The sequence below is a fragment of the Paramisgurnus dabryanus genome, chromosome 6, assembly GCF_030506205.2.
Source record: "Paramisgurnus dabryanus chromosome 6, PD_genome_1.1, whole genome shotgun sequence".
In the NCBI taxonomy this organism is placed as follows: domain Eukaryota; kingdom Metazoa; phylum Chordata; class Actinopteri; order Cypriniformes; family Cobitidae; genus Paramisgurnus; species Paramisgurnus dabryanus.
This window is the reverse complement of record NC_133342.1, coordinates 14,702,894-14,720,470: the sequence shown is the minus strand read 5'-3', so window position 1 is coordinate 14,720,470 and position 17,577 is coordinate 14,702,894. Positions and strand designations below refer to the sequence as shown.

General features: G+C 38.2%; 1 protein-coding gene across 2 annotated transcripts in view; it reads left to right on the top strand.

Moving 5' to 3' along the window:
- The first annotated feature begins 306 nt into the window (after positions 1 to 306).
- The window catches only part of cdh24b (cadherin 24, type 2b), a 192,877-nt gene continuing 175,606 nt past the window's right edge, over positions 307 to 17,577 (top strand). For both annotated transcript variants that reach the window (XM_065267495.2, XM_065267504.1), the window contains exons 1-2: positions 307 to 424; positions 6,896 to 7,026. The gene's annotated coding sequence lies outside the window, so the exon portion shown is untranslated. The remainder of the gene's footprint in view (positions 425 to 6,895; positions 7,027 to 17,577) is intronic.

Below are 17,577 nucleotides of genomic sequence, written 5' to 3'. Positions count from 1 at the left end.
TTTATTATGGGGGAAAAGCAAAAAACTGTACTGCCATTAGTAATCCATTATATGAATATGTATTGATTCCTTAATCACAGAAATGTATATTTTGTGTAAATGATATGTAATAGTTGTCATGACTGTTGTGATAGGCTGCAGACTGCTGAGAGCGAAAGAGAGTGAGGACGTGATGAGGGATTTTAAAACAGTCGTTTTATTATGGGAGATGAGAGAGAGAGAGAGAGAGAGAGAGAGAGAGAGATAGAGAGAGAGAGAGAGAGGGAGAGAGAGATAGATAGAGAGAGAGAGAGAGAGAGAGAGAGAGAGAGATGCGATAACAGCGTTTTCCCTGTTCATATTTGACTCAGTGCTTGTCATTGAACACAGGCAGACTCACTCAGCGCGGGAAAGAAAGTCCACACATTGAGATCGACATTAAAAGGTAAAATTCATTTTTTTCCACAGACGCGCGCCCGCGGGAAACGGGTTAAAGGTACACCGACGTATCAAAGCGCTGTTTGAAGATAAAGACGATCTCGTTCATATTTTAACGTGTCTCTATTTAAGTCTTGATTTAAAAAAATCTATCTAGATTTGAGGATTTATTTACGGTGCGTTAGATCCAAATTCAATAACGCATTTCTTCCTACTTGATTTGGCTGTAAGTTAAATAAATAAATAGATAGCCTACGTGTCATGTGAACCGTCGTCTTCTTATTTACACCAGTTTGGTCTTGCATGCATTTATTAATGTCTGTCTAAAGTCTGCTGTATGCTTGTTAAACAAGAAGTCAGTCACCTGAAATTACGGACTCGATAAATTGGCATAAACATATACACAGTAGCCTAGTATTGGTTAATTTATGCAAGTAAATCATCCAGAATAAGTAAACAACAATGACATTGCGTTATATGTGAATATATGAGTTATTAAATACCGGACTTACTCTTGGGAGACGCGCAGCTTCCGCGTGACTGAGCTCGCGCGGAGTTGGAACAGATGGCTCGCGCGCTTCTGTCTGTCGCGGGGCACGCTTATCGACACCCAGGGTTTCGCGAGGCAATATTAGAGGGTCAGTGCGCCCCTAACGACCTCGATCTGGACCGTGTCGCTTCAGTAAAGACACTCATTTGAATCGCTAATAATGTTTTCAGGAGCAAAGTGAGTCTGGCTGCGCGTGAGCGAGTGTGCGCCGGCAGGGCTGGATCGTACGCGCTGCTGCCCGTGCCATGTGTTTCCCCAAATATGTTGATAGCGCGAATGCCCTCACAATAGGACAGACATTTGTTGTTGTTGTTGTTGTTGTGTTTATTTGTAAAACTGATTCTTCCTCGATGGTACCAGGTAGATTTGCTCTGTGCGTTTGTCAGCCAGGGGTTTGCGATGTGATTGTAGCCTATCACCTCATTTGTATGTGTCTAGACATGTGACACAATCTGTGAAAACCAAGCTAAAGTCATTTTTTTGCGATTTACAGTTTTCTACATAAAATCATCCTAATGTAAAGAACATTTAGTAAAAATGATACTGACCAAGACGTCAAAATTGAAATAAGTGACTGAAATCAAACTTTTATGTTCCTAATTTCATAATTAGATTGCGTCTTTAGCCTGGATTTCACAGACCGGGTCAGATATCTGCAAACTGTCTGTAGCTATAGTGTGCTTTGCATCTCATCACAGAACTGAAGGCTATGACCGTGACCGAGAAAACATATTCAGTCATGAATAAGCTGGATTTGACAAAGAACAAGCTAAGAAGTCATTAAATTTCAAAAGCAAACATCTAAATTTTGCATAAAATTTATGCAATGGCATACACTTTTATTCAAAGGGACACACAATGCATTCAAGCTGATTTTTCTTCTTCTTACCTTTCTTCTTTTCTACTTACCTGTATGTGTGTAACCTGGGAATCAAACCCATTATCTTGTCATTGTCAGCAGACCTTTGCATTGTTTTGAAAGTGAGTATGAGTCATTTGAATGGTGGGGTGGCACATTAAAGCGATACTCCAGCCAAAAATCAAAATTGCCCCATGATTTCCTCACACATTTGGAGTTATTTTAGTAAATGTCCTTGCTTTTCAAAGCTTACAACAGTAGAAAACAGAGATCAGGGAACAACTTCTGACTTTGAAGCCCAAAATGTGCATCCATTCTTCATAGAAATAATCTACACGGCTCCAAGTGGTTAATAAAGTTCTTTTGTAAGAAAATATCCATTATTTAAACTTTATAAACTACAATTACTATAGCTTCCGGTAATGACGCCATCTTGGACTTAGTGATTCACGAGAATCACTGCGCAACGTTCATATGGCAACCAACGCTGACTATGCTAAAACTATCTTGTGAATCGTGTGAGTCCAAGATGGCATTGTTACCAGATGCTAGTTATAAAGTTTGAAATATAAATATTTTTCTTTCAAAATCTCATCGACCTTCGTTAACCCCTTGGAACCATGTGGATTATCTCTGTGAAGGATGAATGCACTTTTTGGGGGTTTAAAATCAGAAGTTGTTCCCCTGATCCCAGTTTTCTAACATTATAAAGTTTGGAAGAGCAAGAACATTTACTAAAAATAACTCAAAATGTGTTCGTCTGAAAGATGATGAACATATGTATCTCGGATTGCTTGACGGTGACTCAATGCTAAAAACCACAAGCTAGCTATTACCTCTTCTAAAAGCTAAATATCATGTCAGAAAGACATTAAACAATCTGTTACTGACTATAAAGCCACATTTTGTAATGTTATTCTCATTCAAGCTGGCAAAGACAGACCCACATGTCAGTCTAATATTAAAAAACAACTAAATATTCAATTGGTATTTAGATTTTCTCAAACAGAATAAACACTGCAGCTTTGTGGTGCTATAGCGTTTTTTCAGAGGGGCGCAAATTCAAAATATGTGTTCGGAGTGTCATGTGCGTTGCTCGTCATTTCAAAATATGTGTTTGTTGCGTCATGTGAACCATGTGCATCATATGCTCTTGTCAAAGTACGAGCCTGCTGCACATGCGTTGAAAGGGTTTATGATAAAAGAGACACTCACGTTCACAAAATGCTCGCAAGACACTCTCTTAACACTAAACTCTGATAACACATGAGATTACACGAGCATCTCTTTTATCATAAACCCTTTAGATGCGTCTGCAGCAGGCTTGTATTTTGACATCACACGGGATGCACATATTTTTAAATGACGCCATACATATGACGGGCTACATACATGTTGTGATGAGCTTGGCATCATGCGCCCTCAAAAAAGAGGTCACCGGCTGCCAATGCAACCAATGGCATGAGTTTGTCTGACCAGTGGAAAGTTTTGTCTGACCTGTGGATGTTTAAGAAACCTCATTTGGTTTGTTGCTAAAAGCAGAAATGCAGTTGTTGTTTTTCCTAGGTAGATCAATTGGTAGAGCATTGCACTATGTGTGTTCCCTGGGAATCAAGTCCATGACTTTTTGTGCTTTTACCACTATGCTCTACTAGAGCACATAAAAAACGTAAACATCTTAAAAATGTCTCTTTTGCAATGGATTGGTCAACAAAAAACAAATACTGTGTTTTGAAGACTTCAAAATATCTGCACTCCAGCCGCACTTCTACATCTTTCTTGTATTGGCTTGCGATGTACAGTTATATTCCATGAATTATTTTCCCACTTTATCTTTCTTTTAGTGTGCGACTCCTTCGTGTTGTAAAATTGAATTCTTTTGATGGATTTCACTATCAAATGGTCCCAGATACCACAGGACTTTTTTGTTGTTTGTTTTAAGTGCAAGCGTATGATGAAAAAACGTCAATGCACGAAATCCCTTTCAGCTCGGCTGAGCTTCAGCGAGGGGAGGTTCAGTGTTACAAAATGGTCCAGGCAGGAAGCAGCTTGCAGTTTGGGCGAACACTCCTTTGATTTTATTTAACTCGACTACAGCAATCTGTGTCGGCAGTAAGCTTGTAATTGTTTACACCCAAGAAGCTCTTGCATTTACCTAGGGAGAAATGGAGAAGGAGAGATAGTGTGAGAGAAAATGAATAAAAGGGAAACATGTTGGAATAGACACTCGACATTGGCTTAATGACTTTTGTGTGACACAACGGCTTTCATTTAAAGAAAGATGCTGATAAGATGCTTGTCGCTGGCAAGACTGCCTGACTCACAGCGATGGACACTAACTGTAATTTACAATAGTCAGTGTGGTAGAAAAGAATGAGGATTTATACTGAGAATAAAATAGATGATGAGGGAGAAAAAGAGTGTGCTGTTCAACGCTGGTCCTAAATGGACACAATCCGGCAATATTTAGTTATAAACCCAATAAAACATCTGTTTGTAAATTTAAAGCAATCCAGAAGACATTGGCTGTGTCCAAAATTGCCTTCTATACTCTTAGAAAAAACATAGCAATGCCATGCAAAAACCTTTTTGGTTCCCCAAAGAACCATTCAGTTCGCCAGTAGGGCTGCAGTGCATCTTGGGATGAATGAGTGCATTCAGTAATATCCACTAAAGTTTAGGACACCCTTTAAAATGGCTGCCCTCTTAAATATTACAATATTTAATAGTATATGGGGCTATTTAGAAAACAGCCATTGATTTGCTTCAAGGCTGGGACTAAACTTTGCAAGACGGTGGCTTTGATTTGAATAGCCGTGGTTTATGTTGTAGATCCAGAGCTGAAATTTCCTTGATTTATTTTGGGAGTAATGCAACATTAAAACCTTGCAGAGCGTTTCCGTATCCCCAGGAATGAGGAAGTTGTTCCTATAAAGAGCTGCCATCGACAGCAGGCTGCTGCGTAAAATAAAGTCGACAAGCTCTATCAGATGAGAGGCCCTCGGAGACCAAGTTAAAGAGAGTGTTAAAGCTAATGTGGGTCTGTCTTTGCCAGCTTGAATGAGAATAACATTACAAAATGTGGCTTTATCGTCAGTAAAAGATTGTTTAATGTCTTTCTGACATGATATTTAGCTTTTAGAAGAGGTAATAGCTAGCGTGTGTTTTTTATACATTGTTCATGAGATGCACTTACATATATCAGATTTAGCAAAATGTGCCTGACTCAAATAAAATAAAATGTTGGGTTGTTTATAACCCAATTTTTGGTAAATATTGGACAGAACACACATTTGGTTATAAATAAACATGTGCTGGGGTGTTTCAACCCGGTTTCAACCCATTCTTGGGTAATATTGGGTAACAGTGTGTTTTGTTCAATATTTAACCAACTTTGGTTTTAAAACAACCCAATATTTTTTAGAGTGTAAGAGGGCGGTGTTGGGGTGGAGGAGGGATGCTGGTAAATTGTCCATGAGGCAAGCTAGTTTTATATGATTTGCATGCTAGTTGGATTGGCCATCTGAATGAGGAATGCTATATCAATGTTTTAGTTGCTTTTTAGTCCGTAACAGATTGTTTAATGTCTTTCTGACATGATATTTAGCTTTTAGAAGAGGTAATAGCTAGTGTGTGGTTTTTTATACATTGTTCATGAGATTGCACTTACATCAGATTTAGCAAAATGTGCCTGACTCAAATAAAATAAAATAAAATGTTGGGTTGTTTATAACCCAGTTTTTGGTAAATAATCAACAGAACACACATTGTGTTATAAATAAACCTGTGCAGGGTTGTTTCAACCCGGTTTTAACCCATTCTTGGGTAACAACAACCCAGCACAGGTTTATTTGTAAACCAATGTGTTTTGTTCAATATTTAACCAACTTTGGTTTTAAAACAACCCAATATTTTTTAGAGTGTAAGAGGGCGGTGTTGGGGTGGAGGAGTGATGCTGGAAAATTGTCCATGAGGCAAGCTGGTCATATACATATATGATTTGCATGCTAGTTGGATTCGTCATCTGAATGAGGAATGCTATATTAAGGTTTTAGTTGCTTTTTTATTTTATTATCCAATACAATACAGAGAAAGATCCTCCATGGTCCTCCAACTAAAAGAATCAAAAGAGATAAGCAAATGCAGTTCACCTGATACATTTGCTAGTTGCTTGCTTGCATTCAGTTAGAAAAAGAACCTGCTCAATATTGTATGTACTTCAAACAGTTTGTTATGTTTATTTTCTTTCCTTAATATATTTTGGAAGGCACTTGTGCTTTTTTGTGCCAAAGGCAGGCAGTGGTCCCTACTGATATGCAGTGTGTGAGATTGTATTATGGTGTTGAAGTAGAAAAAATGAAGAATCCCTTTAGGACCTATTTACACAGTAAATACTCCCCACAATTAATTCTTATGCTGCTTAATAGCATCTGAAATGCGTCCAACAAGCAAAGCAAGCCTTTTCTTTGTCTTGCCGGATGATTTTTTCCTTTGCCTTAAGACTTACCCACTAAGAAGATATTAGCTGTCATGTGTCAGAGCTCGATCTCAAAGCTCAGTTCCAACATATAATCCAAATGTACCCTAATCTTACTGTGAGCTCAGAATGACAATTATTATGTTGATTAGTTTCTGCCATTCTAACAGTCAGACAAACAATTGATTGACAGCTATAAACTCCACACCATGATTAGTGTCAGTCTCCTTTGGAGCTGTATTGTAATCAAATTCTTATGATACTAAAGCCGAGTGTATGCTGAGTTTGTTCTGTTCCTTTACAATTGTTTGCTTGTCAGATTGTATGGTACGACCCTAGTGAGATGTTGGATCAAAGCCAAGCCAAACTGTGCGATATCAATGTTAGACTGTACATTCTCATTATCATTGACATGTCAACCACCCAAACCCAAGCAAGCACATTTTTGCAATGTTTTGCGAGATAGTAAAATCAGAATTTTTGAGTGTCTCTTGGGTGACAGTAGTTTGATCATATGATAGGTGATGCCAATTAGGTTAATGTCTCTCTCTCTCCTTTTCTTTCTGTCTCTCTCGCTCTGTTTTTCCTACAGATGCACACATCAATGGCTCTGCTCTTATTGGTTCTTCATTAGATGGCTGTTGTAGGAGCAGTTACACTGCAGGTGATGCAGAAATCCTGATTCTGGCAGACCGTCATTGCAGGCAAAGATTCATCACAAAAGTAAGTAATTGCATTTCACACCATGCAATCAAAGCCTGATTTTGCTTTACCAGTATAGAAACCTCGTAATACTCTCGAAATTTGTCTCGGTCAAAATCTGTGTGAGTATGAATTGAGCCTGTTAACCATGAATATATTTTTGAGATAAAAAAAATATGGGTTTATTCACTGCTTTTATAAACAATATCTTATTAATATAGATTATTATAGACTGGTATCTAACCAGTGGCGGCCGGTGACTTCTTTTTTCGAGGGCACACGATGCGAAGTTCGTCACAACAGCTCGTCATGTGTGTGATTTCTCATTTCAAAATGTGTTTGGCGTGTCGAGTGAACCTGTGTGCATCACGTGTCTTAAGTGCCTGCTGCAGACGCGTCTAACGGGTTTATGATAAAAAAGACGCTCGCGTTGCCAGATACTCGCATAATCTCATGTGTAATCAGAGTTTACTGTTAAAGGGATAGTTCGGCCAAAAACGATATTAAACCCATGATTTACTCACCCCCAAGCTGTCCAAGTTGCATATGTCCATCGTTTTTCAGACAAACACATTTTCGGATATTTTAGAAAATATTTTAGATCTTTCTGTTGATTAAATGTAAAGTTATGGGGTCCAGCCATAGTCCACGACCTTCAAGTCCAAAAAAAGTGCGTCCATCCTTTACAAATTAAATCCAAACGGCTCCAGGATGATAAACAAAGGTCTTCTGAGGGTAATCCGCGCGGTGTTGTTGTAGAAATATCCATATTTAAAATTTTATTTACGTAATTAACTACCTTCCGGTAGCGCCGCCATCTTAGACTCAGGAGAGAGTATTAGCGTAGTGTACGCACTTTTCTTAGTGACGTATGACAAATTCGGAGGGCGGGGGGACAGAGCAGCAGCAGAGAAACCTCCATACGCTGCGTAAGCACTCATCCTGAATGCGGACGTGACTAAGATGGCGGCGCTACCGGAAGGTATTTATTTACGTTTATAAAGTTTTAAATATGGATATTTCTACAACAACACCGCACGGATTACCCTCAGAAGACCTTTGTTTATCATCCTGGAGCCGTTTGGATTTAATTTGTGAAGGATGGACGCACGTTTTTTGGACTTTAAGGTCGTGGACTATGGCTGGAACCCGTAACATTACATTTAATCAACAGAAAGATCTAAAATATTTTCTAAAATATCCGAAAATGTGTTTGTCTGAAAAACGATGGACATATGCAACTCGGACAGCTTGGGGGTGAGTAAATCATTGGTTTAATATCGTTTTTGGCCGAACTATCCCTTTAAGGGAGTGTCTTGCGTGTATATTGTGAACGTGAGGATCTCTTTTATCATAAACGGTTTTGACGCGTGTGCAGCAGGCACTTCTTTTGACCAAACACGTGATGCACATGGTTCACATGACGCAACAAACACATATTTTGAAAACACGAGCAACACACATGACACTCCGAACACTTATTTTGAATTTGCGCCCCTCGAAAGAGCAGTCACGAGCTGCCACTGGCCCAAACGTGACACGATAAGACACCGGACACGATGACATAATCGATCAAAAACCACAGCCAATCATAAGAGCTTGTGTGGTGGGCTCTCTCTGCAAGTACTTTACTAACAATGAAATGAATAAGTACATAATTAAAGTCATAAATATTACATTAAAACATGATTAAAAATACATACTGAGTAACTGAAAGTTCAAATGTTGTTTGTTTCTATTCATTTATTTTCAAGATCTGAGGTTAATAAGCAATTGTTGTTAAAACGATGTTATGCAATATTTCATGAGATTTTTATCTGTGTGTGGTCATGAGAGAGACTAATGTGTCGGAGCCCAACCCCTGACACAGTCGATCGAGGAATTGTGAAAATCCTATTGTAAATATGCTTACTCCGTGATGATAATTGGCTTATTCCTGTGTTAAATTGGCCTGTTCTACTGGATGTTGAGTGGGCTTAACACGCTCTCGCTACCGACACAGTGTGTCAGTTTCTGTGCTTCTCTGGGACTTAGACGGGTATTACACGCAGAATTATGGTATGACAATGATGGACTGATAGCTGTGGAGGGCCTGAAGCACGGGAAGAGCGCGCCATGGCACATGGACTGGCATCCGCTTTATCAGACAGACAGACAGATGTATTCCTCCTCGCACAGTCGTGCGCTGCCTCTCCGGAGGAGCACAAATCACCAGTGAGACGGCTGCCTGAGCGAATTTTAAATGTGAAATGTCATTTTCAGTTGCCATGTTGGCTCATGTCGAAAAATTGTTGAAGATCCCCCTGTTTATTTGCTGTCAGCTCTTTGCTGTCCTCCTACAGAAACGGGTTCCAGTCGTAAACATGACCAAGTTACCACCAATTTACCTGGCCTTATTGGAATGTAAAAAAAGAGACAGTCTTTCCTGTTACGTTTTTCCCCTACTGGGACGGTGCGCTAGCTATTTCTTGACGTTTCTCAACGTCCCTATAATAACCTCCAAGACCCTTCCTCGCTGCTAGGAGATCCAATTATGTCACTTTGACTCTATAAAGCAAACCTTCAGCAACCCTGACAATGAATTTTCCTCACCTCGTCACCAAGTCTTCAATCTTAAACTCTTTCCAATTTGCAATTGAATAGAAATGTTGTCTGGCTGTGTAGCTTAATCATTATCTTCACATCAAACGAACAGAGCAGACCTCAGTTTATAGCTTTGAAGATTTTTTCCTCATCAATCCTGCCGCTACACAAGTGTGTGCCTTTGAGCCGGTTTAACCCTTTAACTGCAGTGATACCTGTTGATAGAGTGCTGAGGAAACAAATGAGTTTGTCAGCGGCTGCTTGCAGGGTAGAATAAGACAAAAGGACATGTAAGTCTATGATATGAACATATGAGAATTAAAATGCTCTGAGAAATACAGTACTGTGCAAAAGCCACCATGCTACCATTAGATTTGTTGTTTTTGCAATTGTATAGTGATCATATATAATTATTTCTCAGTCTCTTTATTAGAATAGAACCAGAAAATACAGGAAATGTGTATGTAGTATTAAAAACAGTATAAAAGGATAAGCTGAAGTGTCAAGTATTTAGGGTAAACTCCCCTTCCACTTGAGCAATAGCAGGAAACTGCAGGATCTCTTAAACCTAAATGAAATAAAATCCTAATTTCTAATCCTAATCGAATGACTTCAGGACTTCAGTCTGCTCAAAAAAGCTCTAGATGTGTTTCGTGCCAAGAGAGGTCACGCTAAATACTGACTGATGCCTGAAGAAGACATTTAGTTCTGAAAATTGTTTTGTTTTTCATTTTGTGGACATATATCCCATATTTTAAGTTTGTATCTTAAAAAGGAGAGATAAATGAATATGGATGGACATTAAAACTTTGCTGAAACAACAAAGCTGGTGATGGTGGCCTAAGACTTTTGCACAGTACTGTATATGAACGCAAAATTTCTAAATAAGAACAGTGAAGAAAAAGTATTTAACCCTTGTGCACTGTTCCAATTCACTACCCTTTCGTGCTGTTAGTGTCCAAAAATGGCCACTAAATTAAACGGCTGTAAAAATGTACCTGATTAATATGTGATTTCACTGATTTGATGGGGAAAACACAAAATGACTGATTTTTAATATACAATTTTGACAATTGACAATTTTTACCTCTTTGCAAAAGGAAAAACCACCAACAATCAAGAATGCATGTTTATATGGTGTCATGGCTCTGCAATCAAAAAAATGTTGTTATAATGGAAGTCAATGGGGCAAAAATGGCAACAAACAATAAATGAGGGAGAAAAAAATCTGATCTGCACAATGGCTAAAAATGGATCAAAGCCAGTGTTTTTACTAATCTTTTACATGCCCAAGACTGTGAAAAAGGTTAAAGAAAGGCTAGTCCACAATCACGTTTTACATTGAAAATTGGTCATTTTGTGTTTTTTTTCCCAAATCAGTGACACCACTTATAAACTTGGCAATTAAAGAGTTAAAATCATAAAGTTTTGTAAACATTTGGTAGTTTTGATCAGTACTGAGGTTGATTAACAGATTTATGCAAACAATTCATCTGATACATTTCTACAGCAGTTTAATTTAGTGGCAATTTTTGGCCACTAACAACACGAAAGGGTAGTACATTTGCCCACGGTATATTGTTGAGTTTTTGAAAAATTTCAAAGCAGTTTCTTAAAATATGTGTAAATATAAAATTTGTCATCAGAAATCATTCCATTTGCTAAAACACATAGAAAGTTGAGGCCAAATTCAGACAAAAAAAAATGGCCCCAACAACACATAAGGGTTACATTTCTCAATGCAAAAATTAATGATAAAGATAAAGAAGCAAAGAATCAATAACAACAGAGTCCTTTAAGACTAGATTATTTTAATAACAAGCAAAGTTAAATTTGCATCGCCCTGTGCGAGTTGGCATCTATTCGCGTTTTTGCATGTAATCAACTCGCGCAAATCGTTGAATTTGCGTTTGGTGTGTATGCCCAATAACACAGAGCTAATGTTACTCTGTAAATGAATGTATACAATATTATCTACAGACCCTTGCTGTCAAATCCGCACATTGGTGATCCAGGCTCTAGGTCTCCCCTTGTCTTTTGGAAACCAAAACATTTTTATTTTCCACAAGGTATTTGTTCCAAAGGTCAGTTTAGCTGCTAGCCACATTGAGTGCGTTTACATGCACAGAATAAGCGGATAACTATCAAAAATCTGCTTATTATAGAAAACTGTTTACATGCGTTTACATGCAAATCAATAAGCCGGCTATGCAGTCAACTGCGTTTACATGGGACTTGGAGAATTATCAGTTTTCTCGCAGGCAGTGACGTCACCACCTATAGTACATAATAGTCGATCAAAAAGCCGACGGCATATCTGTCTTAAGCTATATTGTTGTATCTCTTCTCGTGTCTGCAGAACCTGTAAATGTAACATAAGCTTCAATTATGTTTCTCTGCCAACTGCTTTTGTCGAGCGGAGACTTTTACGCGTTACTTTGCACTTACTTCTGCGCATGACGTTTATCTTTCATACGCGGAGACATGCGCACATGGACAAAACCGTGAGAAAGCCGGTTAGGGTGTTTACATGCCACGCGAAATCGTCGTAATAAGCAAAAAACTACCTGTGCAGATCGGTTTTTGCTTACGCCGTTTATGAGCTTTCCCCCGATTAAAGAAAACAGTTTTATGCGTTTACATGACCCCACGTGTTATCAGTTTATTAAGCATATTCAGCGTAAGACTGTGCATGTAAACGCACTCATTGATAAATAAGCCGAAAGCGTGTGCATCCGATGAAACCGTCTATAGCTCTGGGATGGTAACTTGAGGAAAATAGTTGCATTGGGGTTTTAGATACCACTTGTCAAGTGATCAGACCATGTTATTAAAACCTTCTTTGTAACCGTATTAACTGATACCACCATGTCTTTCAAGGTGAAATGTTATCAAATCTGTGATTTCTGTGCCGTTACAGTGTATCACTGTTTTTCCCTTTCTAATAAAATACTTTGCATGGTCTACGATGTGACTTTTGCAGATATATATCGAAACGATAAATGATTTGTGATCTCAAGGGTGAAGGCAAGTCATTTCGAAGGCGGTGCAACCTGTTGCATTTTGATTAAAGATTATGACGATAATTTTACTTGGATAACGTGCTGTAACACAATAATAAGCGTTTGTCGTTATCTTTAAGCAGGTGTATTGTTCTTCAAAAAAACTTTCGACAATGAAAGATCCAGATCAATAGTTTTACAGAGGCCATTCGAAGTTTCTTTGATAATGCGATGTTTAACGTGGTCTTTTGTTTGTCAGTGTGTACAAAAGCACAATGCGTCCTCACCCACACTATTGTTTAACAGAGTATTGAAGTACCAACAGTCCCATCTACCTCCAGCACTGTTTTCAGTTTGATTTAGAAAGTGTGCATCGTTGGTTGTGTGTGTGTGAGGATTTATTCCTGCAGCTCTGTTTACCAGTGTGAATGATTATCCTCTTTGTTAAAGTATGACTCTGATTATGTGTGAGACTCCAGTAGAGAAAGAGAGAGAGACTCTAATAACCACAACAGGAGTGTTGTGAACCTGGTTCATTGGGAGCATAATTAATGGAGTGCGGTTTATTTGTCACGCGTGATATTTCAGCGCTGGATCTACTTGAGGAACTCTTTTGATGAATAGGCAATTAGAGAAAACCCCCTGTTTGCCCGCTGCCTGACTGATCTCCCTTTAACAGCGCTCCTGTTTCTCTGATAAAATGCAAAATGAATCATCAATACCTGGGTCCAGGGAACGCTGAGCTTGTGATTTTAATTGTAATAGGGTGTCGCAGACCGCTGGGATGTGTGTTTCTAGGCCTTAGATTTACATTTGCAGTGAGTTTTCGAAAACTATCAATATGTGTTCAATCTTGCAACTAAAAAGTTTTTGGTTGGGATTTGTATTTGATGCAAAAAGTTAGCGCTCGCCAAGTTCTTAATTAAGTCTCTTTTTGTTCTGATGCATTAATTCTGTCCGTTTTGTCGTATTTAAAAAAAGGCTCATCACTCATTTCAATTAGAAAGGCGGAGGCGGTTTTGAAATGGCAGGATTACATCTTGTTCCTTTCTTTTAAGGATTTAATAGTAAAGCGCTTTATATTATTAAATACTTAATTCATTATCCCGTTTTGAATAGAGCGCAATAAACAGCCATCCCTGAAAAGTTCAATGCTGAAATCTGTTGGCGTTCCTCTATATTGAGTGTTTCACAGAGGGCACTCGAGATGGGTATGAAATGAAGGTGTTGTTTGAACTTGCATGCTGGAACGAAAAGGCAGGGCAGTATTCGAGCCAGCCGGTCTAATGACGGATGCCGTCACACTCACGTAAACACCAGACGTCCTGACACACAAGGTTCATTTCTCTATCTGTCATGCTCTGTAATTCTCTCAGTAATGCCATTTCAGTTTACACAGACATTGGGACTGAATGAATGATGGAGATGCAGGGCTGAAGCCGAGGGCACAGTCTCATCAGGCTTTGCGGCCGTAGAGATGGGGCAGTAATAGGCACTGGCATTGCTCACTAAAATTACAGTTATTTTATTTATATATTATACAGAGTTTGGTTCGAATATGCGATAAAAAAGTTAGTTAATTACCACCAAAATCAGTATTGCATATCAGGTCAGTATTAAAAAGTCAATTCTTCATTTACGCAAAATCCGATATCCTCCGATATTCTGTCATCTTTTCTCCCTTTTTTCCAAACCACGACAAACGGCAGTCCTCCTTCTCTGCAGAATGCAATAAATCCACTCAACAAATCCCAGCACACCATTCCAGACGGAATCCTAGTTTCCTCATCTACTTTGTATTTTGTGATCAACAAACAAACAAACAAAAACAAAATAATACTTTTGATGGCATTGATAAACCTGTGGTGGTTTTCTGTGGCGGAGAAGAAACGTAAGCCCTCAATAATTTATGTGAGAGGCACTCGGGCGAATGAAAAATGACGGCTGTTGCTTGTTCTCCGGACAGCATCAAGCTTCTGTCATGCTAACACATTGACCCCAGTGGATCTTATGAAAACTTTCCATTATTTTACCTTGAAGTCAACAGAAATCGAGCAGGACCAAAATTTTTTACAGCTGTTCGCTGTCAAAAAAGTTCAGTGACGACGTCCCAAGGATGACAGCAGCAATGACAGTTTTATTAATATGATATAAAGTAAGTGTTTTGATTAATGCCATTAATGTTTTTTTTTTATTATTAGTGTATACCACTAGTAAACTAAATGAATAGCATGGCAAAGATGGCTGTTCAGAGTCATATGTCGATCAACTTAAAAAATAACTTTTATATTGATTCAATAGATTTTAAAAACTTGTTATGGATTTATTGCATTTGTGGAAAAAAATAATCAGTTTTTATAATAAATCTTTGAAAGTCAAATTATGGATTTGAATTTTTAATGTTGTTTTTACATAATGATGCTATGTGAAAGTTTGTAACAGAAAATAGTGTTTTTCATCTTGTCACTTTCTTGGTATAGAAAACACGTTTTTACCGAAATTAGTCCAAATGGATTTATTGTAATACATTGTATGGGTCAAAATTATAGATTTTTTTAAATGCCAAACATCATTAGGATATTAAAGGTCACATTTTCCTGATCCCATTGTTCAGACTTTAGTTAGTTTGTAATGTTGCTATAATAGTATAAATAATACCTGCAAAATGATAAAGCTCAAAGTTCAGTGCCAGGCGTTTTATTTTCTTTAAAACAATTCCCCTTTCAAAGCCTACAGCGAACGTCCCGTTTGGACCACAGCCCTCTACTTCCCGATTGAATGACGTCAATATTGAACACAACACATGTTATATTGCGCACTGTAAACACGATCAAAACTTCAAAAACACAGGAAGAACGGGACATTTAAGTAAAGATCATGTTCCATGAAGCTATTTTGTAAATGTACTACCATAAAAAAATGATTCATTAGTAATATAAAGCTGTCCAAATGAAGTCCAGTTTTCTCAATATTTTTTTGCACTCTCGGAATCCAGATTTTTTTATAGTTGAATCTCGGCCAAATATTGTCCAATCTGAATAAACCATGCATCAATACATTCAATTTATTTATTCAGCTCTCCAAAGTTATTGTAGTCCAGGTTTGCATTTACTATTGCTGATGTACAACTTATCAAATAATATAAATAAATTTGTAATAATACAACGTATTCTATCTATTTCAGTTTTTTTCCCTTATGTCTCTACTGTCTTTAATCATCAATATTTATTGTAAAGCTGTATAGCAACAATGCATTTAGAAAAAAAAAAGAAAAAAGTGCTATAGAAATAACTTTGAATTGCATATTGTCATGAAGGTATTATTTTGTTTGTGGGCATATTTCCATCAACCATAGATGCCGAATGGCAGACCATTTTTGAAAAAGCCATACTTGTATGGTTCGAATGATCCATCCTTTCTAACTTGACATGGCACACCTTTTGTCGCTGCATGTTTTTACATCTTTCATAGCACTGGGCTCTGCTGTGACCTTAATCTCGGAGAGGTCTTGAATTCTGAGTAAGTCATTGTCTTTTCATGATCGTCATCTATCATCAATTTCCTAGAAGTTTGAATGGCTTCATCTGGAGAAAATGTGTGCGGATTTACGTAGAAAATCCTATAAAGCATGGCTTTCCTTAGTACATAGCGATCCTATTCTGTGCTATTTATATGCAACCGGAACATGGCTTATATCAGAATTCAGAAACATCAGAGTTTATGTACGTGGCTGCATGCAAGGCTGTTTAAATCACTGGTGGGTGAAATTTGCTCAGAAGTAATACATCACTGTTTCTATATCATTTCCATCGGCTGTAATGCCACACAACGCCCATTGGAATTCTTTTTCCATTTGGGATCGGAAAACTCTTTATTGATCTCGTCAGCGCAATAAAGGCTGCTAACTGCAATGCGATACACGCGTATTGCCACAAGCCACATGTCGAAAAGTCAATTTAAATATCTCTCTGGAGCCTCATGCTCCAAGCTGCTTGAATAAACAGACTTGGTATAAGATGCCATTCTAATATTGAGTCTTGCTACAGCAATTTATGGTATTTATGATAAACTTATATTGCTTTTGTCTAGCAGAGGTTTTTTAGAAATAAGCCACTTAGAAACAAGGAATTCTGCAGCATAAGCGATTCATCGTAAAGAGACACATTATAATAAAATTCAGGAAAAAATGTAAAATAAGTGTGGTTTGTTCATTTGGATATTAGCTTTGATTTGTTTTAAACTTACCGTGGAGCTGAGGTAGTTTAGTTTTCTCTCCAGATATTTGTCCTGAAAAAGAGAAATAGACTTCTTCTCCTGTCCAGTCAGACGTGAAATCACCAGACTCCTCTCTCCAACCTTCCCCTCCACCGCCAATAACCAATGTCATAGTCAAAGCGTAGAGGCAAAGCTTGTTCATTTCACATGATATGAAGTTTCATGCAGATCTTTGTGCATTTGTGCAGACGTGACGTGACGTGAATTGCAAGGCTGTGACAGATTTCTGTCATCTGCTGGAGATCCACATGCAAACTGTCCCATATACTGTATACAGCAGCTGGTACCGTTAAAAGGATGAATGGTAACAGGTCACTGTTCTATTTATTGGGAAAATGGTATGAATCACAGCATGGGAAAGAGAGATGGAGCTGAGTAAAAGAGAAAGCAGTGTTTGCAGTTTCTGAAAACGGTTGGGATTTAGTTAGTTAACGCTCTCAGGTCCTTGGGTGAGTTTGCATCCGTGATCCGTTTTAAACTGCACGCACATTTGTCCTTTTTTCATATCTGTGAGTCCAAAATCAGCAGAGTTATCTAAGACTCTTTGCGCAGTGATGAAAAAATAAAGAGGTTGCACGTTCGCCCCTCAGTACGCCCCAGGGAGTTAAAGCCCCCCCGTAGTCGATCATTTTGTCCCTTAAAACTCATCTTTGAGCATTAAAACAGCATATGTAAATGTTTCTTCACTGTGATAATTTCTTCATGCTTTGCT